At 45.1% G+C, this 27,447-nt stretch overlaps 1 protein-coding gene across 1 annotated transcript in view; it reads right to left on the bottom strand.

Annotated features, from left to right (window-relative positions):
* The window catches only part of LOC138769430 (galactoside alpha-(1,2)-fucosyltransferase 2-like), a 44,671-nt gene extending 17,554 nt beyond the window's left edge, over window positions 1-27,117 (bottom strand). The window contains exon 1 of the mRNA XM_069947908.1: window positions 27,074-27,117. The gene's annotated coding sequence lies outside the window, so the exon portion shown is untranslated. The remainder of the gene's footprint in view (window positions 1-27,073) is intronic.
* Window positions 27,118-27,447: the final 330 nt, after the last annotated feature.

The following is a 27,447-nucleotide window of genomic DNA, read 5'->3' on the forward strand; positions in this document are numbered from 1 at the left end:
AATGGGTCCCTTTAAGAGTGAAATTTGTCCCTTTAAGAGCAACCTGGGTCCCTTTTAGAGCAAGCTGGGTCCCTTAAAGAGTGAAATGGGTCCCATAAAGAGCGACCTGGGTCCCATTAAGAGCGAAATGGGTCCTTTTAGGAGCGACCTGGGTCCCTTTAAGAGCGACCTGGGTCACTTTAAGAGCTAAATGGGTCCCTTTAAGAGCGACCTGGGTCACTTTAAGAGTGACCTGGGTCTTTTTAAGAGCGACCTGGGTCCCTTTAAAAGCAAAATATGTCCCTTTAAGAGCAAGATGGGTCCTTTTAAGAGCGACCTGGGTCCCTTTAAGAGCAAAATGGGTCCCTTTAAGCGTGAAATTGGTCCCTTTAAGAGCGAAATGGGTCCCTTTAAGAGCGACCTGGGTCCCTTTAAGAGCCATCTGGGTCCCTTTAAGAGCCATCTGGGTCCCTTTAAGAGCGACCTGGGTCCCTTTAAGAGCGAAATGGGTCCCTTTAAGAGCGACCTGGGTCCCTTTAAAAACGACCTGGGTCCCTTTAAGAACGACCTGGGTCCCTTTAAGAGCGACCTGGGTCCCTTTAAGAGCAAAATATCTCCCTTTAAGAGCTAAATATGTCCCTTTAAGAGCAAAATGGGTCCTTTTAAGATTGACCTGGGTCCCTTTAAGAGCGACCTGGGTTCCTTTAAGAGCAAAATATGTCCCTTTAAGAGCAAAATAAGTCCCTTTAAGAGCAAAATGGGTCCCTTTAAGAGCGAAATGGGTCCCTTTAACCTCTTAAGGACCCATGACGTACCGGTACGTCATGGATCACTGTCACTTAAGGACCCATGACGTCCTTTAAGAGGGCGCCGCGGACCGGCCGCATGCGATCGGGAGAGATGGCCTGCAGAATTACACTGCAGGCCATCTCTCCCTGACGGCATGGGGGGTTGTTAACCCCCCCCATGCCGACGATCGCCGCTATTGGCTTATCAGTTCAGATCAGCCAATAGCGGCGATCGGAACCTTTCCGAGGACGGCACCGACTGCCATTACTGTAAAAAGTAATGGTGGTCACGGTGCCACCGGCCGGCCTTTCACGGCGATCAAAGTCCCCAAAAGTTATAAATACCTGCTCCGGACCCCTCAGCTAGGTAGCTGAGGGGTCCAGAGCAGGTATTTGTACATTACTCACCTGTCCCGGGGTCCTGATCGGAGTCTTCCAGGTTCGTGGCGTCCTCGTCTTCTGGTCGGGTCTTCGGCTCCTTCCGTGACAACCCGTTCGGCCTTTTTCGGCTATTTTCGGCTCCAGCGTCGTCTTTTTTCGGATCTTGCGCTCTGCTGCCCCCTAGCGGCTGATAAGTGTAATACACGTATCAGCCACTATAGGGATGTTCAGTATGTAATAAAGGGGGTTTTTTTTCAAATTTTTTTTTTTTTCTATTTTCCGGACCCTATCGCCACTGAGTGTTGATCAGCATCACACGAAAGTGCACTGCTAATCAGCAACTCCTCCTTTTTGGCGTGGGGTGTTTTTTTTTCTATATCCTACTGCCACGGTCTGCTGATAAGCGGCACTTATCAGCAACACCATTTTTGGCGTAGGTTTTTTTTTTTTTTTTTATATACTTACTGTATAAGGGGTTAAAAGAGAAAAAAAAACACAAAATGTGTAGAGCAATTTTCCCCGAGTCCGTAAATACCCCACATGTGGACATAAAGCGCCATGTGGGCGCAGGGCAAGCCTCCAAAGAGAAGGAGCGCCATTTGGATTTTGGAGGTTGGATTTGGCTAGAATGGATGATGAACGCCATGTCGCATTTACAGAGCCCTCGGGCTGCCAAAAACTGGAACCCCCCAAAAGTGACCCCATTCTGGAAACTACACCCCACAAGGAACCTAACAAGGAGTGCAATGAGGATATGGACCCCTTGATGACGGGCACATTTGTGCCGTGAAAGTGAAAAAATGAAATTTTTCACTTTCACGTCACATTGTTCCACATTTGTGCCCGTCCCCAGTGGGGTACATATCCTCATTGCACCACTTGTTAGATTCCTTGAGGGGTTTAGTTTCCAGAATGGGGTCCCTTGTGGGGGGGTTCCAGTGTTTTGGCAGCACGAGGGCTCTGTAAATGCGACGTGGCCCTTGAAATCCATTCCAGTGAAATCCAGCTTACAAAAGCCAATTGGCGCTCCTTCCCTTTGGAGGCTCGTCCTGTGCCCGCTTGGCACTTTATGTCCACATGTGGGGTATTTCCGTACTCGGGAGAAACTGCGCTACATGTTTTGTGTTTTTTTTTTTCCTTTTATCCCTTTGTGAAAATGAAAAATTGAAGGCTAGAACAACGTTTTAGTGTAAAAAATACTTTTGTCTTTTTTCACGCCACATTGTTCGGAAAATCTGTGAAGCACCTGTGGGGTCCAAATGCTCACCGCACCCCTTGTTACATTCCTTGAGGGGTGTAGTTTTCTAAATGGTGTCCCTTTAGGGGTGTTTTTTAGGTTTTGGCACCCCAGAGCCTCTGCCAACCTGAAGTGGTACAGTCAGAAATGACCAAATATAACAGAGCCATTGAAATTCACTAGGCGCTCCGTTATATCTGAGGCTTGTGGTTCCGTCAAATAGCGCAATAGGGCCACATATGGGGTATTTCTATAAATTGCAGAAACGGAGCAATCAATATTGCGGTGCATTTCTCTGGTAATAGGTTCATAATTATGAAAAATATTGGATACCAATAAAATCTCTGCACAGAAAATTTAAATTTTCAAATTTCTTGCACACGTGGCTTTTATTTCTGTGACTCCCCTAAAGGGTAAAAAAACTTTCTGGATGTGCTTTTGCAGAGTTTAGGGGGTGCAGTTTCTGAAATGGGGTGCTTCGTGGGGCTTTCTAACACACAGTCCCCTCAAATACACTTTAAATCTGAACAGGCCCCTAAAAATATCTGATTTTGAAATTTTACTGAAAATTTGGAAATTTGCTGAAATTTGCTAATGTTTTACGCTTTCTATTGTCTAAAAAAAATGAAAGATAGTTTAATAAATGCCGCCAACATAAAGTAGACATGTTGCTAATGCTATTTAATATATAATTTATGTGGTATAACCATTTTCTGTATAAGCAGAAAAGTTTTAAAGTTGGAAAAATGTATTTTTTCACAATTTTTCACGCTATTTTGGGTTTTTTCATAAAGATTCGTTATTAGTATCGACTCCAATTTACTAGAAATGTGAAGTACAATATGTCACGAGAAAACAATCTCAGAATCGTCCGGATAGGTAAAAGCATCCCGAAGTTATTAATGAATAAAGTGACACAGGTCATATTCATAAAATTTGCTCTGGTCCTTAAGGCCATTTCAGGCCCGGTCCTTAAGGGGTTAAGAGCGAAATGGGTCCCTTTAACAGCGAAATGGGTCCCCTTAAGAGTGACCTGGGTCCCTTTAAGAGCGACCTGGGTCCCTTTAAGAGCAAAATATGTCCCTTTAAGAGCTAAATATGTCCCTTTAAGAGCAAAATGGTACCTTTTAAGATTGACCTGGGTCCCTTTAAGAGCTACCTGGGTCCCTTTAAGAGCGTCCTGGGTTCCTTTAAGAGCAAAATATGTCCCTTTAAGAGCAAAATGGGTCCCTTTAAGAGCGAAATGGGTCCCTTTAAGAGCTACCTGGGTCCCCTTAAGAATGACCTGGGTCCCTTTAAGAGCGACCTGGGTCCCTTTAAGAGCGACCTGGGTCCCTTTAAGAGCAAAATGGATCCCTTTAAGAGCGAATTGGGTCCCTTTAAGAGCAACCTGGGTCCCTTTAAGAGCGAAATGGTTCCTTTTAAGCGTGAAATTATTTCCTTTAATAGTGAAATTGGTCCCTTTAACAGCGATCTGGGTCCCTTTAAGAGCGACCTGGGTCCATTTAAGAGCGAAGGGACCCACGTCGCTCTTAAAGCGACCCATGTCGCTCCTAAAGGGACCCATGTCGCTCTTAAAGGGACGGGAGTTAAGTTGCTCTTAAAGGGATGGGACCCAAGTCGTTCTTAAAGGGACGGCACCCAGGATTAAAGTTAAAAGGAAGTCACTGGTAAAGGGGCGCTCTTTTCAAGCACTATGTATTTCCCTGGAAATGCTAATCTAGTTCAGAATATAAAATCATTATTTTTGGGGTGTGGAACCAATTGTCTGCATTTCAATGATTCCTTATGGAAAAAGTTGCTTTGGTTTAAGAGTGGATTTGGATTACAAGCACGGTCCCGGAGCACTAATTATGCTTGTAATCCAAGGCACCAATGTATATATATATATATATATATATATACACTACATTTTGTGGGGTGATTGTATAATACACATTAGGTTGGTTGTATTTATTTGGTCCTCCTTGTGTGGGAATCTATTTTTGAATGTTTTTACTGGGGTTATGGACTTGCTTGTTCTTGCGTATACAGCTTTTTTTTATTGGGAAAATTTAAATATTATGGATATTTAAGGGTAAGTAGTAAAAAAAACACACTTAAAAATAGAGAGTCACCAAGTCGGAATGGGGTTAAAGGACCACTAGAAGATTTAAGAGTGATGACATATGGCAGAGCTATACAACTTGACACTCCCTCACTTCTGTTCTGGCCATGTTCTTTTAAGCACTTGTAGCTCTTTGCCTCCTGGCTATAAGTCTCCTACAGTTAGGCCGTACAAAAAGGTGCAAGGCACCCTAAAGGGAGGCGTGTATGACTGGGCCTTGCTGTGTGCCTGGTGCTGCAGCAGTTAAGGGGTTAATGGCTGGGGAAGGGAGGTCAGGTCTGGGTCAGTGATATGGGCTGACGGTCAGTGATTGGTGGGAAGAGGGATGTAGCTGTTGGGGGCAGGGAGTTTATAAAAGGGAAGTATAAAGGGGTCGTCACCTTTTTGGCTTTGAGCTGGCTGAAGAGATCGACCGGCTTTAAAGGGGTTATCCAGCGCTACAAAAACATGGCCACTTTTCCCCCTACTGTTGTCTCCAGTTCAGGTGCAGTTTGCAATTAAGCTCCATTTACTTCAATGGAACTGAGTTTCAAAACCCCACCCAAACTGGAGACAACAGTAGGGGGAAAGTGGCCATGTTTTTGTAGCGCTGGATAACCCCTTTAAGGGTGTGAAGGGTCTCCAATATCTAAGGAGTCAGGCATTAAAGGGTTGTGTGGCAGTGGAGGGTCCTTGAAGCAGAGGTAAGCACAAGGGGGGGGGGGGGGGGGAACCAATGTGTTCTGGTCACCCTTAATGGTTAAATGTGGCACAAGTGGTGGCAGTGGTTTATGGGGAATGGCGGTTTAAGGTTATTCTCGCTAGGTTATGGGTCACTGGGGGCTTGGGGAGAAAAAGAGGTAGGGAAGAAACTCAGCTATTACACCTGGTGACTGCGAGCAGGCGGTAATCGGCTGCAGGTAACTCCCTGTGTGCGGGGACTAACTGGGAGACCACCATGTGGATCAGTATTATTAGTTCAGGGCTTCGAGGACCGCCCACTTATTATTATAAAAATGATGTGGCCATTTTATCCAACTCTGTTGTAGTGTCATTATTGGGTTAATCATGGGGGGTTGGTGAGGGCATAGCAAGGAGGCGACTAATCAGTAGTGCCCTAGTCATGTCGGCTATCAGCATCACTTTGCCGTAACAGCTGGTACTTCCCAATCATCTGCTGCAGATCATCTCCTGGTGATAGGGGTGCATCCTTACTGGCTACTTTTCTGTGTTTGTGTTACTATAGACTATTGATCCGGACCTTATCCTTGTTCCCGTTTTTCCTTTAAATACTACCCCTGGTACTTGCAGTCCTACCCCTGTACCTAACTACTGGTTACCTCCTACGTTCCGATACTCATCTGTAGTCACCTTTACGATCATAAGCATTAATTCTATCATAGGGGTGTCCGTGGAAATAAGGGCCTAAAAAACACAAAAAAAAATGCCACTGTAGTCACTAGCTGACTGCATTGGGGCCACTGAAGTCAAATATATTGGCATCCCTTTTTAAAAGGATGTAGACATGTAATGTGTTGGCATTCGTGGTCTTGACCTCATCACCTTAAGAAAGGCGAAAGGGAAAAAAAGATCAGTTTAAAAATGTAAATAATCCAATGCAAACTGGTCCTATGGATCTAGATTAAAAAATAAACAAAAAAAAGTTCATCTTAAAAAGCTCCCTGTTCCTTCAAGTTGGAGATCACTAACATATAGCATGTTCCTGGACAATGGAGAAGCAATGGACAAAAGGTTAATCCCTGACCAACCTAGTAAATACACAGAATTTCCATTGGTTATTTGAGAAGTCTATCAGCAACTGTATGCGCTATATATTTAAAGGTCAAACTATTCAAATAAGATCATGCAATACATCAGTGAGAGGTGACATTGGTAAAGTCTGGGATCTAACTGGTTTCCGGAATTAAGGGTCTCTATAAAGCAATCCAGCCCCTTTGGTACTACATATTCCTTCAAAAGTTCTTTCCTATGAACTAAAAAAAAAAAATGGATTGGTAGGGATCCATCTCCAAAGACCTCTGTCAATCTCAAAAGGGAGGACAATTGTCCTATTAGTGATGAGCAAACACTGTTCGATCGAATAGATATTAGATCGAATATCTAGGTATTCGATCTATCGAATATTATCGAATAGTTCGCCGAATATTCGAAAAATATTCGATAAGCGTTCAAATCCCCCAGCTTCCGGTTTTTACATCCAAGTGTTTTTCAATAATCGAATACTTGTTCCCATAGACTTTAATGGGATCATATATTCGATCGAATAATCAAATATTCGGGAGATATTCGTACGAATATTGAATATTCAAATATATTTTACTATTTGCTCATCACTATGTCCTATGAATAAATGGAGTGGACGCACAGATGGACTACCAGCCTTCTATTGATTCTCTATGTGGCTTCTGAATTTTGCAGAATTCAGCACTCAGAAAAGGTGAAAAGTGCCATAGAGAATCCATCATGTCCTGTCCACACATGTACCGTATTTTTCGGACTATAAGGCGCAATTAAAATACTATGATTTTCTAAGAAATTGTAAGTGCGCCTTATAGTCCAGTGCGCCTTATATATGGACCGGGACAGCCATGGCGCAGATAGGCTGCTGAGCTCACATCTCCCCGCCACACAGCGCAGCGCTCCCTCACCTGGACTCCCGGCCCATGGCTCCGTAGGCCTGTCCTGCTGTACCGCTCTCCCGCTGTAGCGCTCTCCCTGCTCTCCGCAGCCCGGATACAGGCTCAGGCATAGACTTTCATTCAATAGCGCCACCTAGTGGCCGGAGGTTATAGAGCAACACTGTACTGTACTGAGGCTCCTAACTATGGTGGCCACAATGCTCCATGCAAAAGTCTTGTGCGCCTTATAGCCGGTGCGCCTTATAAATGAACCTGGATGGCTTAGCAGGCTAAAATTGAAGGTGCGCCTTATAGTCCGGTGCACCTTATAGTCCGAAAAAATACGGTACAATGCTATTCCACTCATTTTGGTGGTTAAATGACCTCTGCTTTTTTAGAGGTCGGGGGGGGGGGGTCTCAGCTTTCGGCCCCCATCCCTTATCCTGTTGCTAACTTTATGAACTGCTTGTACACCTTTATTTACTGGTACTGGAAATCTGATAATATTCTTAGCTGCTGCCATTCACCAGAATAGAGTTTTGTTATCAAAGTTATCAGGTTTCTGGTAACAGAAATCTCTGAGCATTAACAGAGGGGGTTAATCTCTATAGCGTGATCCCTAGTACTGGAAATCAATAGTGGTATGAGATCACAGAATTCACTCTGAAGAAGTAGAACTCTATTAGGCTATGTTCATACTCGGGTTATTTCACCTTTTTATGGCCCATCTCTACTGTTTTATAGATATTATTGGTATTATAATAATACTATATTTGTATTTTTATTTTTTGTATTTTTTTATTATTATTGTATTTTTTTCACAGTGTGTTAACATTGCCTTAAAGTGCACATTTTAAATAGGTATATGAAAATGCGTAAGACTACAACTACTTAGGACTACACTAATAAAGTTACAAGACTACTTCTATCATAGTACTCAGGTTTCCCGCAAGGTTTCAGGCAAGAAATAGAAATTGCTTATTATACTCCTGTTATCTGGACTAGCCGTTTTACAAATGGCAATAAAGTGAAGGCAGGGTAGATAAGTTATAGGGAGAACAAACTCACTGGAGTTTCCTTAAATAGACTTATACATCAGTCGTTTCAGATATAAAGCTGCGTATGGAAGTCTATTTAAGGAAACTCCAGTGAGTTTCCAGTGAGTTTCCAGAAATTTCAAGGAAATTTCTTTAGTTTACTTACAGAGGTAGTCCAGCCAAAATCTTTTTCTTTCAAATCAACTGGTTTCAGAAAGTTATATAGATTTGTAATTTACTTCCATTTAAAAATCTCAAGTCTTCTAGTACTTATCAGCTGCTGTATGTCCTGCAGGAAATGTTGTTATCTTTTCAGTCCTACACAGTGCTCTCTGCTGCCACCTCTGTCAGAGACAGGAACTGTCCAGAGTAGAAAAGGATTTCTGTGGGAATTTGCTGCTGTTCTGAACAGTTCTTGTTAAGACAGAGGTGGCAGCACAGAGCACTGTGTCAGACCGCAGGTGATATGTACGGGAAGAATTGAGATTTTTAAAAAGAAGTAAATTACAAATCTATATAACTTTCTGAAACCAGTTGATTTGAAAGAAAAAGATTTTTGCTGGATAACCCCTTTAATTTCAATACCCCTCATAGGCAACTGATCATAGAATATCCTGTATCAGACAACTGTGATCTATAGGTGTTCAGTTGCTCTGCAGCAGGACCATTGGAGATATCATACTTATTACTGACATTAATAGAATAACAGAATGTAACTGATCAACAACCTCTCATCCTCTATAAAATCTCAGTAACATTTTATCACAATCCCACATGCAATCTATGATCCTAAACATCAGGAGTATCTGTAGATGTGGCTAAATACAATCCTCCATACATAGTAATATATATATATATATATATATATATATATATATATATGATAATCACAGCAGATGTACATTCTTACCTGTTGATACAATGCCTTTGTTTCCTATGTGATGACATTCACATAGGAGTCCAGGAATAAATCCTGCTCGGCACTCACCTGCCACCTTCCCTAGCTACAGGGTGTGAACTTGGCAGATACAGTAACTTTACAGTAAGATTAGGACCAGCCTTATGGGAGTGTGAACAACTGCACAGGATGCTACACCCAAGCTGGATGACGGGGGCAACACTTTCCTAGGATTGCTATACTTTATATCGCTATTGCTCCCTAAGGGTGCATTCATACTGAGGAATTCTCGCGGATAATGTCCGCGGAATTCCGCTGTCTGTCCACGCGCCCTTCCGCCGGCTCTATAGACACCATTCTATGGGCTGGCATATTCTGCTATCTGCCTAGAGAAGTGACACATACACACACACAAGGATTTAGTATTAGGCCCCTGTAGGAGGAATTAGTTCTTAATGGGAGGAAGTTCGGGGAGTTAATACTTGGAAGTCCAAGCGGATGGATGTGTGAGAGACTATTTCCTTACAAAGTTCTCCTGCTGAATATTAAAACCAATAAGCAGTGCTAAGCTCACCTTACGGGAGAGAAGCCACCTAGGAATAACTCTTGCCATGCCAGCAACCTCTCTAAAAAGTGCAGGCCTGAAGCAAGAGGAACTGACCCCAGTAGGACAAAGCTACAGTGCAAGGTCTACGTATCCTACTGCACCTCGAAAGCCTGCTCAACCCAGATAACTGACGACTGGGGCTCGTATTACTCACCTAGGATGGGTATCTCGCAACTAGAGGGCATAAGGCGCTTCAGAGCCACTACTGGCATGCATGAGTACGAGTATCTTCTTACTTCTCTACCTATACACCTGTTCCGACAGAGCACATTCACATCATTGGGCAGGGCTCCTCTGGCAACTCCTCTTCTCTTCTTCTTTCTCTATAAAGCACCTTCTACTTCCACATGCTCTGGTTACTTCTGTGTCAGCACTAATGTTGTGTGTGAAGATTTGCATTACTGTATAACGTGTACTGTTAAACTTAAATCTTACTTCAGTAAAGTGTTATTTAAGTGTTTTTACTAAGCGCACAGGACTCTGGTCTAATTTGTCAGCACCTGCACCCACACACACCTCCTGATATTTGGGTTATTTCCCCAACTATACCAACTACCCTGGTGGGTCTGCTACCATGACAAGTGCCTAAGTGACCCTCAACACTTACGGAGGTTACTGATCATTGGGGTAAACAGCAGGCAGGGCCGTTTCTAGGGGCGGGCCGGGCGACCGCACGGGGCGCCGACAGCTTGGGGGCGCTGGTGGCACCCCCAGGACGTCACTTATCGGCACGCACCGTCAGTCCACCCGCCCCGAATGCCCGACCACCCGCCGGACCGAAGCTCCGCCCCTCTCGGACCGAGCTCGGCTCGGCCGAGCCGGGCGCTCATCACCTGGCCGGCGACTGCTGCTCCCTCACACATCTTCTTCCTCAAGTAGGCGCAGTGACGTCATATTACTGCGCCTGAAGGAAGAGGATGTGTGCGGGGGCGGCAGCGGCCTGCCTGCTCCTCGCAGGCTGGAGGAGGAGAGGAGACAGGGACCCGATCTATGTATTAAGGTGAGTATAAGGTTGTTTGTTTTTTTTGTGTGTGTGTGTGTTTGGTAATTGGGGTGGCGGGGGCGGGGGGGTCGGTTAGAGCACAGGGGGAGATTATTACTATTATTACTATGGGGCAGACCAGGGGGGGGGTTATTAATATGAGGACAGCATGGGGGGGATTTTTACTATGGGGAGCAGAGCAGGGAGACGATTATTACTGTGGGGGGCAGACACAGGGGGGATTATTACCGGGGGGGGCAGGCACAGGGGGGATTATTACTGTGTGTAGAGCGCACAGCGGGGATTATTACTGTGGGGACAGAGCACAGGGGGGATTATTACTGGGGGAGAGCACAGGGTGGATTATTACTGTGGGGGGCGAGCACCGGGGGGATTATTACTGGTGGGGGTCAAGCACAGGGGGGATTATTACTGTGGGGACAGAGCACAGGGGGGATTATTACTGGGGGGAGAGCACAGGGTGGATTATTACTGTGGGGGGCGAGCACCGGGGGGATTATTACTGGTGGGGGTCAAGCACAGGGGGGATTATTACTGTGGGGACAGAGCACAGGGGGGATTATTACTGTGGGGACAGAGCACAGGGGGGATTATTACTGTGGGGACAGAGCACAGGGGGGATTATTACTGTGGGGACAGAGCACAGGGGGGATTATTACTGTGGGAACAGAGCACAGGGGGGATTATTACTGTGGGGACAGAGCACAGGGGGGATTATTACTGAGGGGGCGAGCACAGGGGGGATTATTACTGTGGAGACAGCACAGGGGGGATTATTACTGTGGGGACAGAGCACAGGGGGGATTATTACTGGGGGGGCGAGCACAGGGGGGGATTATTACTGTGGGGACAGAGCACAGGGGGGATTATTACTGTGGGGACAGAGCACAGGGTGGATTATTACTGAGGGGGCGAGCACAGGGGGGATTATTACTGTGGAGACAGCACAGGGGGGATTATTACTATATGGAGGCAAAGCAGGTAGCAGGGGATGCTACATACAGGGGGCAACCCACATAGCTACTGACTTTACTGCACATGACACAAAAAAGTAAAGTAAAGTTGTAAAATTGCAGAGCCTAAAATCTTTGTCTGGCAGGTTCAGAAGAGACGAATTGTAGCTGCAAGAAATCATCATGGTGGTCTGGGCTAGATGGAGAGGGAAAGGAAAGTGACACCTCAGAAGAAGACGTCACCTGTGAGTCACTGAATGACTTTTTTTTGCCCCAAATTGAAAAGGATTGAATAACACTGCTCTATGCCATAATACACACACTGTTTCTTCTTAGTAACAAACCCCCCCAACATCACTTTGGGGGGGGGGGGGGGCGCGCTTTTAGCAAGATTCGCCCTGTAGTTCAAATTACCTAGAAACGGCCCTGACAGCAGGCATAACAATAGCCTTAACACACGAGTGAAACACAAAGAGGCCCCCAGAGGCTCACCCATTACATTTACTAAGAGCCCTTTTAGACGCCACAGTTTGTTGCAGATGAGTGAGATTGGCGCTCATTTGCAGTACCTTTACAAGGAACAACAAATCGAGGGGCCTGGGCTGCTTGAATGATCTTAACAAGGTTCATGCAGCCGGGAAACTGACAGCACGGATATACATATACCTGTGCTGTCAGTTTCCATATCACAGAGCAGTACATACTTACCACTACTGCTGTGATTCAGCTTCCTGTTCTTCCGGCTCTCCTGTCCAGCCGCTGTGCATCTTCAGGCCCCACCTCCTCCAGAATGATTGGAGGATGCAGGGCTTGAAGACATTGTTGCTTGACGGGAGAGCCACAACCCTTGCGCTTGCTGTGTTTGGATAGACGCTTGCAGTCGGTGCTCAGCCAATCAGTGACTGCTATTGGCTGAGCAGACACTGCACAAACAGATCTTGCATATTCAGCTTTATAAGAAGACAGAGACAGGAGAGTAAGTATGAATACTTCCCCCCATCACTGTAACCTCCTAGGAGTTAAGTGAAGACTGTTATTCCTGCCCAAAAGTAATCAAGTGGGGATATTAGATGGATGCAGCACGCTCAGCACAACATATGAGGACTATGTTGGATTTGGTGGACTACGATGATGACCAGTGGATTTTTATTTTTAATAAAATGGTCAACAAGGGTTGTTTTTTTTTAAATGTAATTAAAAAAATTCTAGCCTGTATTGTCTTTTTTTATGCACTTTACAGGCTTAGTAGTGGAAGTTTTCTGATAGATGGCATCCATTACTAACTCAGCGATTAGTGTTAGGCCATAAAAAGGCTAACACTTACCCCCATTATTGCCCCGGTACACACCACAGGGGTACTGGGAATAGCCATGTACCAGTAGTCTTGTAACCTTCAAAAAAATAGCACTCCTGGACTGGGCCGCAGAAGGCTGGTATTATTAGGCTGGGGAGGACCACCCTTCTCACCCTAGTATTACTAGGCTGCTGTATTTGTTTTTGTTACATGGCTGGAAAAGAGGGGGAACCTTACCCCCTACTGTGTCTAGACACTTGAGAAAGAGACCCAAAATGCGTTGTGTCAGATTTTAATAAATGTGGAGTTTTTATTCTCCTCCTGTTAAAATCTAGGAGAGCTCTTACAAACTGTATTCTCAATGGTATAAAATGGCATCTTTTCTGTTAAGAGCTGGTTTAACTACTAATGTTAGCAATGCCACCAAGCTCCTGGCTTTGGTGCGATTGCCCATCTATAAAGCCGGACTGGGCTGCGGTTAAGGGAGTCATAGACCAGGTAGTGAACAAGGCCATAGATCTTACTTTTACTCTCATACTTTTATGGCTCCCTTCAAAAGATTTTACCCTATGGCGCAAAGACTTAACTACTTTTCTCCTTACGGCAGGCAAGCTGCTTATACCCCACCGCTGGAATTCAGTTGAACCACCTTCTTTGTCTGAGTGGAAAGTTAGGTGTGATTAGATGGCAAGCCTTGAGGAGCTAGCCAGTTGGGAGAGAGCACAGGCTCCTCTCCCTACAATGTAGGGAGCCCCATGAAAGGTAACATTTTATGTGAGTTACATAGTTAAAAGCTTGAACAAAAACAAGAGTTCATCAAGTATAACCTATAGGAACTCTACTGCGTTGAACAGGGGCGTAGCTAAAATGTTATGGGCCCTGGTGCGAAAGGTCAACTTGGGGCCCCCTCTTGACCAGTAACAGCATACCACTCCAGGAGGTGGGCCCGATAGAGTATGGCACTAGCACACAAACGGACCACCACACACACCCAGGACACAGCACACAAGCACCGCCCACTAGGCTTCAGCTGTGGCCAGGGAAAACGGGTGGGACGTGGGCGGAACCCCCACTCAGCTTGCTGTTAAGCAACTGCGTGCATCCATGGGTCTGTGTGACCGCTGCAACCCCTGTAGCTATGCCACTGGCGTTGAACCAGACAAAGGCAAAACCCCCTTATGAGTAGAGATGAGTGAAGCAGCCGGAAAATTGTTTCATGTTAGTGAATTTCGGTCAAATTCATTAATATTTGTGAATCGATTCTTAACAAAACTTCATTAAAACAGCCAAAACTATAGTAGCTACAATACTGGGACTATTACAGAAGGGTGAATTTGTTAAAGCATGTTGTTGTAAAAGTGTCAAAAATCAGAAAATGACAATTTAAAAAAAATGTCAATCAGCCAGTTACTCACCCAATTTCCACCATTCCTCTCCTCTCTGTCCCTATATCGCTCCTCTATTAGTCTCTCCCTGCTCTGCTCTAAGTGCCTGCTGCCATCCTGCTCTCTCCTACACACACAGCCGACTGGCCACCTCTGTTATCGCCTTTACCGATGTTACCGCCTCCCTTACTGCCACCTCCGCCTTATATAGAGGGGGAGGTGCTGACATCACAGAGGGGCATGCAGCTGATTGGACGGACACTAGGGATTATGGTTAATCCCTTTCTGCCGCCCAGTGACGCTCCATACAGGATGTGCGGCCGCCATTTTTTAACAAATTTTCTTAAATCCAAGTGAATTTGCTTTGCAGAAAAAAGTGAATTGACTGCACAATTCATAGTAAATCTTCATTCACCATATTCTCTTCGCTCATTTCTACTTAAGAGGCAGATGTCAATTGCCCCATCAAAAGGAGAAAAATTCCTTCCCCACACCAATGGCAATCAAATAAATCGCTGGATCAACGTTCTATCACATGTAATCTAATGTCCATAACTTGTAATATTTTATTTAAAGAAAAACAAAAAAGCATCCAGGCCTTTCTTCTTTGTTTATCGAGTCAGCCATAACAACATCATGTGGCAGAGCGTTCCCTAGTCTCACTACTCTTACAGTAAAGAATCCCTGTCTGTGCTGATGGTGAAACCTTCTTAAAAGATTTTTTTTTTTTTAAAGCCAAAGTACGTCTGTGAACATACTGGCAATGCACTATGCTCAAATGATCAGTAGATGGCGCTTTGGTACTGCTTTGTGCTGGTATACAGTATACAGTATACTAGGCTAGCTCAGACAGCATTACAGCTCAGAAAACAGGCAGATTGGTGTGGGTTTGCACAGATTGCAGGTTGCTAATTCCATATGAGGAAGTTTAATAAGAAGAATTTTATTTATATAGAGCTAGCATATTCCAGCACGTATGGTAAGTATGAAGGTAAAGAAACAGACCACTTTGATTGTATTTCTTGCTTTTTTGTGATCACTTTTTTATGTATTACATGTTTCGCCCCCCTCTTTCTATCTTGTTGTGACCATTGCTGTATCCCCCCCTTGTGGCCCCTGCCTCCCCCCCCCCCTCCTTCCTTGTGGCCCCCTTCCCTATGCCCCCCTCCTGCCTTCATTGTGGTCTCTTCTCTATGCCTCCTTTCCTTTTCAACCTTCATGTGTGTTGTATCAGGAAATCCTGAAGGCAATGGCTGATGTTTTCCTGAAGGTAAAAACTGACTACTCTGAGGAAATCCTGATGCTTTTTTGAGGCCTCCTGATTAGGATTTCCTGACAGTAAAACTGACACAGCCGTATAAAGGGGGTCTTAGGAAATGTAAATGGTCTTGTAGGAAAAGTCACTCTTACAATTTTATGTATATGATAACTATCCAGGTGCATTTGTATTTGTTCCATGGATAAATCCTTAAATTGACTTCCCTATTCCCTAGCTCTGGTCCGTGGACTGTCTATAAGCATAATAGACAGATCATTGTATAGCTTCTATATTGTAATGGGGGGGGGGGGGGGGGGGTGTGGAACTAGATCCAAGATGATGCCTTGTAGTAGTTGGAGAAAAAGAAACAGCGCAGTAAGATACCTAGATGATGCCTCGTCGAGGGATCAATATCTATGAAGACAGGGTGTATCCACAGCTCGGCCGCAGAGCCATCACCTTTGTGCTTTACAAAGGAATTAGTCTGATTCAAGGCTGAGGCCACATCAGTTGCTCCAGAACAAGTTGCTTTCTCTATTGATGCATGAGTATGGCATAGTCTGACCACTGCTAGATACCTGTTCATGGGAATCAAAGGGTTTGAAGGGCTTTCTGGAGGTTTCGTACATAACTGACAAACAGAAATGCATATATGTACAGAGGGCGTATAACCTCAGTGCATGTAAGCACAGAACACTGCAATGGAAGTATACAGAGGTTTAGGTGGAAGACGACTGCTCAAAGGCTTCCTGACAGAGTATTCCTGACTGACTTTCTAAGTATTTCTTGTGTTTTACATATTTGTTACTTGTTGCACTTTTTTTTTTGGGGGGGGGGGGGGGGGGGGGCATTTTTTGCACTGGGCTTAGAGAGGAACTATCAGCAGGTTAGACAAATCTAAGGAGGAAGGTATGTGTTTTACCTTCCTCCTCTGTGCCGGTCCCATGCTTTTAGTCAGCTAAAACTTCAGCCGGGAGCACTGTTAGGAGCACTGCCCCGTCCCCACAACGTCATCTGGCCCACCAGCTCCATTGATTATCAGTTGAGGCGATTGGCCGGATGACGCTGTAGGGGCAGAGAAGGGCTCCTAACAGTGCTCCTGGTTGAAGATTTCCATTGTGGTCCCTGGTGAATTGTTGATATATATATACACTACCGTTCAAAAGTTTGGGGTCACATTGAAATGTCCTTATTTTTGATGGAAAAGCACTGTACTTTTCAATGACTTTAAACTAGTGCTAACTTTAAAGAAATACACTCTATACATTGCTAATGTGGTAAATGACTATTCTAGCTGCAAATGTCTGGTTTTTGGTGCAATATCTACATAGGTGTTGTAGGGATATTCCCGGGGGATGGTGTGTTTGGACACAGTTCAAACAGCAAACTTGGACTTATAAAAACAGCTTGGTGTTTATTTGTAGCATAAACAGTCCACCACAACAGAAATATAGCCACACCGTGCTTTTAAGAACAAAACAAAACAAAAAGGTCCTGCCCATCTGGGCACTTAATAACAAACAGGTCACCTATCTGACACTTCGATAAGCGGTATCGCAGGGTATGAATAAGCCCCAGCAGCGGCAGTATTCCTTGCTCCCAGCAAACACAGCATGCAGGCTGTTCACTCCTGGCTGAGAGCCATTTTCTGCACTCTGTGCAACCTTTTGCCTTCTTAGGCTGAATGCTCACCTGATGGCAATACCCGAACTGGATCGGGGGGAAGGGAATGGCAAGTCCCACTACCAACCTACCCGCCATTCCAGTAAGTCCAGGCCCGGAAAAAAGAACAACAACTCAGCAGCATAACACTGCTGAGTAACAGATCTCTCCTGGACTCACCATCTCACACTATGCAGTAACCTAGGTGAGATGTACCTCCCCTCGAACACTTTTCCAGTGATATGTCTACATATCCCCCCCTCTTTTTCAGACCGGAGGGCTGAGTGTTTTGTCCCCACAGACAGTGTACCCTTGATAGGGCGTCAGCATTTGCCTGTAACTTTCCTGGCCTGTGTTCCACCGTAAAATTAAAGTTTTGTAGGGACAGAAACCATCTAGTCACCCTTGCATTTTTCTCCTTATTAAGCTTCATCCATGTTACTAGCAAGTAATACCTAAGGGATTCTAGGGCCCACTTCACTGCCAGACATTCTCGCTCAACAAAGCCGTAGTTTTTCTCGGCCGGGGATAGCTTTCTGCTCAAGTACATCACTGGGTGCTCCTCGCCATTCACGACCTGTGAGAGGACGGCACCTAACCCTGTGTTAGAGGCATCTGTTTGTACTAGAAATTCTCGCCTAAAGTCAGGGGTAACTAGCACCGGTTGTTGGCACAAGGCAGACTTAAGGCTTTGAAAAGCCTTCTCGGCCTCTGGAGTCCATGTCACCATTGCGGACTTCGCACCCTTTGTCAGGTCAGTTAGTGGGGCTGCAATTGAGGCGAAATTCGGCACAAACCTTCGGTAATAGCCCGTAATACCCAGGAAAACTCTGACCTGTTTCTTTGTGAGGGGTTTAGGCCAATTCTGTATTGCCTCAATTTTATTTAGTTGTGGTTTCACTAACCCCCTCCCAATAATGTATCCCAGGTATTTGGCCTCCTCTAAGGCTAGTGCACACTTCTCTGCATTGATGGTTAACCCCGCATCACTTATGGCATCTAACACAGCCTGTACCTTACAGAGGTGACTTTCCCAATCCGGGCTAAAAATGACCACATCAGGTAGGCAGCGGAGTAATCACGATGTGGTCGCAGAATCAAGTCCATCAACCTCTGAAAAGTGGCCGGGGCTCCATGTAACCCGAATGGCATTACTACATACTGGAAGAGTCCATCAGGGGTGGAGAATGCAGTCTTCTTTTTAGCCTCAGGAGTGAGGGAGATCTGCCAGTAGCCCTAAGTGAGATCGAGGGTGGTTATGTACCTGGCATTACCCATCCTTTCTATCAACTCATCTACCCTGGGCATGGGGTAAGCATCGAACTTGGAGATCTCATTTAATTTTCTGAAATCATTACAGAACCTCCAAGTTCCATTGGGCTTTGGGATTAGCACAATCGGGCTGGACCACTCGCTCTGTGACACCTCAATGACTCCTAGGTCAAGCATACGTTTTACCTCGGACGATACCGCCTCCCTACTTGCTTCTGGTATCCTATAGGGCTTGAGGTTTACTCTGCTTCTAGGCTCAGTTTCAATATGATGACGAATGAGATGCGTACGCCCTGGGAGGTCAGAAAACTTGTCCCTGTTTTTCTGCAAGAACTCCTTAGCTTCCTGCTTCTGTGACACTGATAGGGTGTCACTAGTCTTGACCAGAGGGATTGGTTGTGACAAATGATTAAAAGGGTTTGTCGCTACCAAGGATTTCCTGTCTTTCCAGGGCTTGATCAAGTTTATGTGATAAACTTGGAAAGGCTTCCTTCTACCGGGTTGGTGTACCTTGTAGTTGACCTCTCTGACCTTCTCTACAATTTCATAGGGACCCTGCCACTTCGCTAAGAATTTACTTTCTACAGTGGGAACAAGTATGAGTACCCGGTCACCTGGGCTGAATGTCCTGATTCTTGCAGAACGATTGTAAATTCTGCTTTGGCCCTCTTGCGCCCTCTGGAGGTGTTCCCTTACTAGGGCATTACAGTGGCTATACGGTCCTGCATCTGTGCTACATGCTCAATAACACTCTTGTATGGGGTGGACTCACTTTCTCAGGTCTCTTTCGCTATATCCAGCAAACCCGGGTGACGACCATAGACCAACTCGAAGGGAGAGAACCCTGTGGATGATTGGGGCACTTCCCTAATAGCAAACATCAGGTAAGGTAGTAAGTGATCCCAATCACGACCATCTTTTCCCACCACTTTCTTTAACATATGTTTCAGGGTTTTATTAAACCTCTCCACTAATCCATCTGTCTGGGGATGATATACAAAGGTACGTAGGTGTGAGATTTTAAACAGTTTGCATAGATCCTTCATCACCTTTGACATAAATGGGGTACCTTGGTCAGTCAAGATTTCTTTGGGGATCCCCACCCTGGAAAACATATAAAACAATTCACGTGCAATTGTTTTAGATGCAGTGTTTCTTAAGGGGATAGCCTCAGGATAGTGGGTCGCATAATCTAAGACAACCAAAATGTACTGGTGTCCCCTTGCCGACTTTACAATGGGACCCACTAAGTCCATTGCAATGCGATCAAAAGGTACCTCTATGATGGGGAGCGAGACCAAAGGACTGCGGAAATGTGACACTGGGGCGCTAAGCTGACATGTGGGGCAGGACTCGCAATACTTTTTAATGTAATCATAAATCGCAGGCCAATAAAACCTCTGGAGGACTCTCTCCTGCGTTTTGTCAATCCCCAAGTGGCCCCCAAGAACATGATTATGGGCCATGTCCAATACCTGACGCCGGTACGGCTTAGGAACCAGAAGCTGTTCCACCACCTCGTCATTAATCCTAGTGACTCTATAGTAGAGATTGTTAGTCACAGAAAAATGTGGAAATCTTTTTTCAGCATCTGGTTCCTGAGGTACCCCATTCATAACAGCAACCCGCTCTCTCGCATTTTTGAGAGTGGGGTCCTGCAACTGTGCAGTACCAAAATTATCCCTAGACACCTCTAAGTCTGGAACATTCTGCTCAGTAGGAGGAGCCTCTTCCTCACCAGCCAGGACCAGCAAAGGAAAAGCATCATTTTCATCCTGTACATTTTTATCATTTACCGTGGGTAATGCATTAGACTTAGGGGTATCCTCACTCCTTTCAGGGGATTTTCTTTTTCCCCATAAAGCCCAGAACAAGGGAAAATCACGCCCCAATATTACATTATGCATGAGGTTTGTAACCACACCCACTTCATATTGTACAGCGCCTAGTTCAGTCCCGACATTAGCCAGTACTATAGGGTAAACCTTTGTATCACCATGTATGCACACCACTCATATGTTTGTTTGACACAAAGTCCTCAGCCACCAGACTGGCATGCACCAAGGTGACAAGGCTTCCTGAGTCCAGCAACGCCTTAACAGGGAAGTCATTGACCGTAATGTTGCAGACTTGCGGTTCAGTCTCTAGTCCATTGACTGCAACAAAAGACAGTTCCGCAAATAGCGACTGACGCCGGCTAGCGTCACACTCCATGGGCTCATTGGTAAGGGGGCAATGGGCAAACATATGTCCCGCCTCGTGGCATCTCCAGCACTGGATAGGGCCTGGTCTCCTGGCAGGGAGTCCTTTTTAGGGCCATTTAGCCACCTGGGACAATCACCAGTCTTTTGCCCCTGAGCGCTCTTCCCTCTATCAGCACCCCTCCACACTCCCCCACTAGATGGAAGTCTCTTACCAGCTGATGGCACAGATCTGGCATTCCGGGGAGGCGAAGGTGCTGCAGGAACATCACGGAGGTATTCCTCAGTCGCCTGGAACCTCTCCACAAGGTTGACAAGTTCGTCGGCACTCTTAGGGTCACCTTGTCCCACCAAGCGTTGCAGATCAGCAGGGAGTGCTCGTAGGTACCGAACCATCACAAGCCTCTCTAGGATCTGGGCAGGAGTAGAGGTGTCTGGCTCCAACCACTTTCTTGCCAAATGGATCAGGTCATACATCTGGGACCTCGCTGATTTGTCCAGACTGTAGCTCCAGTTGCAGACTCTCCGGGCACGGACAGCAGCAGTAACTCCTAGTCGGGCAAGTATCTCTGCTCTTAGCCGAGGATATTTCTTGACATCTTGCTCACTGAGGTCATAATAGGCCTTTTGAGGTTCGCCTTTTAAATAGAGGGCAATGACCTCTGCCCACTCAGTGGATGGTAACTTCAGTTAAGACAGTTAAGTAGGCCTAAACATCGTCATCAGCAGTCATCTTTTGCAGCGCACGCTGTACAGCTCTTCTCACAGAAAAAGTCTCTGGAGCGGCTGCTGCCACCGGCTATGGATTAGCACCTGCAGGCGCCTCTTGCTTTGCTATCAGGTGCTCAATGAGTTTCTGTTGTTGAGCCATTGCTTGCTCATGGCGCAGGTTAGCGGCTATCTGAGCTTGCATGAACTGCTTCATCATCTCTTCCATGTTGCTTGACTGTTTTGGGAGTGAAGCAGCAGCCTTCACCCAGAACATAAGCAGCTGTATCCAAGTTGATGCACACCGTTGCCCCTAGCAACCGATTTGCTCGCTCCGCAGCACCAATTGTAGGGATCTTCCCGGGGGATGGGCAAAAGAACACAGACATTGGACAGAGGAAGACTGGAAAAAAGTGTTGTGGACGGATGAATCCAAGTTTGAGGTGTTTGGATCACAAAGAAGAACGTTTGTGAGACGCCGAACAAATGAAAAGATGCTGGAAGAATGCCTGACGCCATCTGTTAAGCATGGTGGAGGTAATGTGATGGTCTGGGGTTGCTTTGGTGCTGGTAAGGTGGGAGATTTGTACAGGGTAAAAGGGATTCTGAATAAGGAAGGCTATCACTCAATTTTGCACCGCCATGCCATACCCAGTGGACAGCGCTTGATTGGAGCCAATTTCATCCTACAACAGGACAATGAGCCTAAACACACCTCCAAATTGTGGAAGAACTATTTACAGCAGAAGCAGCAGCTGGTATTTTATCATAGGTAATGGAGTGGCCAGCGCAGTCACCAGATCTGAACCCCATTGAGCTGTTGTGGGAGCAGCTTGACCGTATGGTACGCCAGAAGTGCCCATCCAACCAATCCAACTTGTGGGAGCTGCTTCTAGAAGCGTGGGGTGCAATGTCTCCAGCTTACCTCAACAGATTAATAGCTAGAATGCCAAAGGTGTGCAATGCTGGAATTGCTGCAAAAGGAGGATTCTTTGACGAAAGCAAAGTGTGATGTAAGAACAATGTTATTTCAAATACAAATCATTATTTCTAACCTTGTCAATGTCTTGACTATTTTATATTCATTTCACAACGTATGGTGGTGAATAAGTGTGACTTTTCATGGAAAACACAAAATTGTTCGGATGACCCCAAATTTTTGAACGGTAGTGTATATATATATATTAGCGTTTAGGTGGCATGGGGACATGAAGTGTTATAAAAATATGTTTTTTTAACCCCTTTTCATTATTTATATACAAAAAAAAGGGAAAACATTTATAGGGAAAATATGAATGTTCTTTATTTATTGTTTAAAAATATATAAAAAAAAAACACACACACTCACACAGGCACCAACACTGGGATCAGTGTGATGTCACATGGTAAGAATTCATTACAAGATGGACACTTATGACCACAAGAATGCAAAAAATGGGATCCCAAATAAATATATCTAGTGTAGTGATGTTGCCATCATACAATGTCCCCCCCCCTCCACAACCCGACGCACGTTTCGCTGCAATTGCTACCCCAGAAGAAGCTATTGTAGTGAAACGTGCATCAGGTTGTGGACCTGAGACCCTCCATTTCTGGTTCACAGGTTTGTGGTAGGGAATGTGTGATAGGCGTACTGGTGCCTTACTGTCAGCCCCCCTGTCCTTGTGATGTTGCATAACTTATGTGTATTTCTCCCTCAAGTTACAGCCTATTGGTTGTATTAACCATTTGAGCCCTGTTACATCGTCTGAGCACTTGCACTTTGAGGCCATGTTCACATGGCGTAAGAGACTGGCCGTTCTTTGACCCGGCCGGGTCACGGAGCAGCCGGTCTCTGAAAAGATCATTCCGGCCGGTACAGCAGTACCGGCCCGCAGAGTTCTGATGTGGGTGCATCAGCGCGCACCTGCATCAGGACTCACCACAGAACACTATGAAGCAAGCGTCCAGAGCCGCTCACTTCATAGTGTGAACTGACTAAGCTTTCTGCGGCTTCTATTCACTGAAAAGCGGACGCCAAAAACTGACTTGTCATATGTTTGCAGCGCCGCTAGGGGTAACGGCTGGAGCATATACCACGTGTATACGCTCTGGCCAGGACCCCATAGACAGCAAGCCAACGTATTTTTTCTATTAACTACGGCCGTTGTTGCAATCGGCAACAACGGCCGTAGAAATACAAAAAAAATATGTTGTGTGAACATAGCCTAACTGTATATATACTTATTGACTTTTATTCCATGTGTAGGGGGGAACATTGTATGATGGTAACATCACTACACTAGATATACTCATTTGGGGGTGTCTTGGTATCCCATTTTTTGCATTTGTTTGGTCATAAGTGTCCGTCTTGTAATGAATTCTTTCCATGTGACATCACACGGACCCCAGTGTTGGTGCCTGTGTGTTTTTACATCTTTTTAAACAATAAATAAAGAACATTCATATTTTCCCTATAAACGCTTTCCCTTTTGTTTGTATATATTGAATTGTGCATTGGGATTTTTTTTTTGGTTTGTGTCTCCACCTAAAGGCCCTATTCCACGGGTCATTTAGAGGAGCAATTATCGTTCGTATTCGGCCGATATCGGCCGCTACGAACGATATTCGTCCCGTGGAATAGAGTGCAACGATCAGCCGACATCGTTCATGTCGGCTGATCGTTGCAGTCGCTTGTTTTTCAACATGTTGAAAAACAAGCGACTGATATAGCAGTGATCTGCTGCCGTCGCTCCGTTGAATAGGAGCATCGGCAGGAGGCGCTGCTGTATCCTATGGGCTGCCCGGACAATCAGCGATCCCCCGGGCAGCCCCCCCAGCAGCACCCCGCCGCCCCTCCCGCACTCACCCGCTCGCTGACGCCGCGTTGAATAGCGGCGGCAGCGAGCGGGGAACGAGGAGCAAACGAGCGCTAATAGCGCTCCTTTGCTCCTCCAAACGACTCGTGTAATAGGGGCATAAGGCTCCAGGGCACTGTAATGGGGGCAGCTTGCATGCCTTCATATGCTAATTTGTTTCTAGGGCCATGGGAGAGGGACAAGCAAGGCAAGGACAAGTGAACAATTTCAAATGTTTTAACCAAGTCAGACAAGATCAAGTCAGGATGAAGTAACATTTTTTACTATCATCCCATTGGGATGAGATGCCTAAATGTGCTGTGAAGTATAGGTCTATCGGTTTCTAGCACCATTTTATCATTCTGAGAATCTTCAATACAGAGTATGTCCACCGGCACTACCTGTTATATGGACTTAATCAGTGGTGCTCAGTCGAGGTGCTCCTCATTTATAGACAGCTTTGTAATGTGTGACAAGTGTATGATAGAAAAAAAGAGTTGAGGGCACTTATGTTTCTTGTGCACAATCTTTATTCCATGTGTAGCATAGTAAAAATTCATCAGGATAAAATCATGTCAGACAAGGACACCAAACTCTCATCAGTACATGCTGTCAAAGCTGTATCACGCGTGCATGATCAGACCGTGATGGCGTCCTTGCCCAACATAATTTTATCTTGCTGAATTTTTACTATGGTACTTGTGGCATAAAGATGGCAAGAAATGGTGAGTGCCCTGACATCTAAACTTGATACCTTTAGAGCTGAGGAGGATTCTTTTGTTCAGTTCTTCTTTATCTTCTTTTAACTGAGTGTTCTCCCCTCAGTTATAGAGCCCACTATGCATATATGAATATGTATAGTGGGCGGGATGGGAGGGAGCAAGACGCGGCGTTGTTCTCTGGCCCAGAGCAACACCCTAAATGCTCTTATGCAGGTAATTTGCATAAAAGCATTTAGCGATTTTACAAACATTGCGGGGGGCGAGAGTGCTGAAAGTAGTGGCTGTGTACTACTTAGGTACACAGCTACTGCGTCATATCAGCAGGTTCTCTGGAAAGAACCTGCTGATAGTGCCGCTTTAAGTATTAGTATTTGGTTTTCTTCTCTTTTTTTTTTTTTTTGATTTATTAAAAGTTACATTTTAAGCCTTTTTTTCTACTCAGTGAAGATAAATAAATAAGTTATCTATCATACCCCTGTGAATTGGAATCCTCAACAGTAAGGTGGATAATACTAAATGGTTGGAGGATGCTAAAGAAGTATTTTCTGAAAAAGAACTAAAGTTCAGTAACCAAACCCTATCTCTCAAATCATCATTTAAATCCTTGACCAAGCTATATAAGGACCACTACATAGAGCATGGTATTGTTCCTAGAGGACTGAGAAATCCTCTGACCTCCGCCCCCATGTTAAAGACTGAAAAGATTGAAGAACGCTGGGAAAAAGAGGCAACTGAATGGTCATTTAGATTGATGCAAATACTGTTAGAAAAAATACAACTTGAGTCAATAATGAAAAAAAATGCAATAGAACAAACTAACATTTATCGGGTTTCAGCAAAAAAGAAAAAGATTTGGAGGAAGAGCTATCCAAATTTGTGACCCATCTTAAGGAGCCTACGCATCAATACAGTGATGTCAGATTTTAATGGGAAATGAATATGAATTTGTAAAATCTAATGTACCTGTGTCCTGGGAAATCGAAAGATGATCTGCAGAGGCAGAGATACCAGAGACTGACAGTAATACAAGCTGGGGAGGAAGATCGGAGATAAGAGGACGTGGTCGTGAAAGAGGAAGGGGGAGAGGACAAGGTTTTTCAGATGAAACCCCATCCATGTCTCAATATTCATATACTTTTCTTCTCTGAGTAACAGAAAGTAGAACATGTAGATGTGGATGAATTACAAATAATAAATCTCTTTAACAAACAACTCTCTAACGATGAAATGAAGTTACTAACAAAGGAGTTATCATATGTACCATCTGGGTATGTGATATAAACATATTAGCAAGGAATTTGAAATGGAAAAAAATATTTTTGAGATTAAACATAGAAAGGAAGGTGCGTAGTTTGATTTAGAGGAGGAAGACCTGCATAGGTTTAGGGATATGTTAGAACTGGCGAACACCAACAAGAGGGGGAAGGACCGTTCACATCCCTTAAACTTAAGAGTAAAAGAACTCCACCTATTGGGGACTATGGACATATAGAAATATTTGTCAAGATGGTCACTCAAGCCCTGCGTAGATTGAAAAAAACTGTACAAGCCCAAAACCTTACAGAGGGGGAGAGACAGGCACTAGTATCTTTAGAGCGTGATTCCTCCCTCATCAAACCATGTGTTAAAGGGGGTAACATTGTGGTTATGACCAGGGAGGATTACGACTCTATGTGCCTTAAAGGGGTTATCCAACATTTTTTTCTTATTTGAAATGTGAATAATATGTAATCTGTCCCTTTCTCTTAGTGGTTTTCTCTAACCTTTTTTCACCTCCGTGTCCCCGGGCCTCCTCCTCTGTTGCTGATTTTTGGATTTGTGTTTGTTTACATAAAGAACTTCCAGGTCAAAGGGGTCAGCAGTGACATCACAGCTCTGCAAGCCTGTAGCTCCGCCCACTCTGCCCATAGGCAGGTAATGTCTGTATTACTACAAGTGTCCTTTGAGCAGCATGGTGGCTCAGTGTCTGCCAATTAGTTATGTTATCAAATCAACTAGTTTTTTCACACTTTTATCTGTTGTAGGACTACAAACCCCAGCACACATGTACATGATAGGAGTTGTGGTCCTGGATTACATATAGGTGGGCGGAGTCTCAATGAGGCAGCATTCTGTTACAAGTTTACCTCAGCAATAGATTGATAGATGACATGGTGACTGCCATGAGGTGAAGTCTCCTCTCTCCTCTCCATATCACACATAGCAGCAGCGTTGCCCTAACACTGTACATCCTTAGGCCCCGTTCCCACTGAGCAAAGCTAGCGGAATTCCGCGACGGAATTGTCCGCCGCGGAATGCCGTTAGCCTCCCGCTCATAATGGGAGTCTATGGGAGGCGCGCGCTGCTGCTCTGTACGCGCTGAAGAATGAACATGTTCATTCTTCAGCGCGGACAGGGCAGGAGCGCGCGCCTCCCATAGACTCCCATTATGAGCGGGAGGCTAACGGCATTCCGCGGCGGACAATTCCGTCGCGGAATTCCGCTACCTTTGCTCAGTGGG

The sequence above is a fragment of the Dendropsophus ebraccatus genome, chromosome 12 (assembly GCF_027789765.1).
Source record: "Dendropsophus ebraccatus isolate aDenEbr1 chromosome 12, aDenEbr1.pat, whole genome shotgun sequence".
NCBI lineage: Eukaryota > Metazoa > Chordata > Amphibia > Anura > Hylidae > Dendropsophus > Dendropsophus ebraccatus.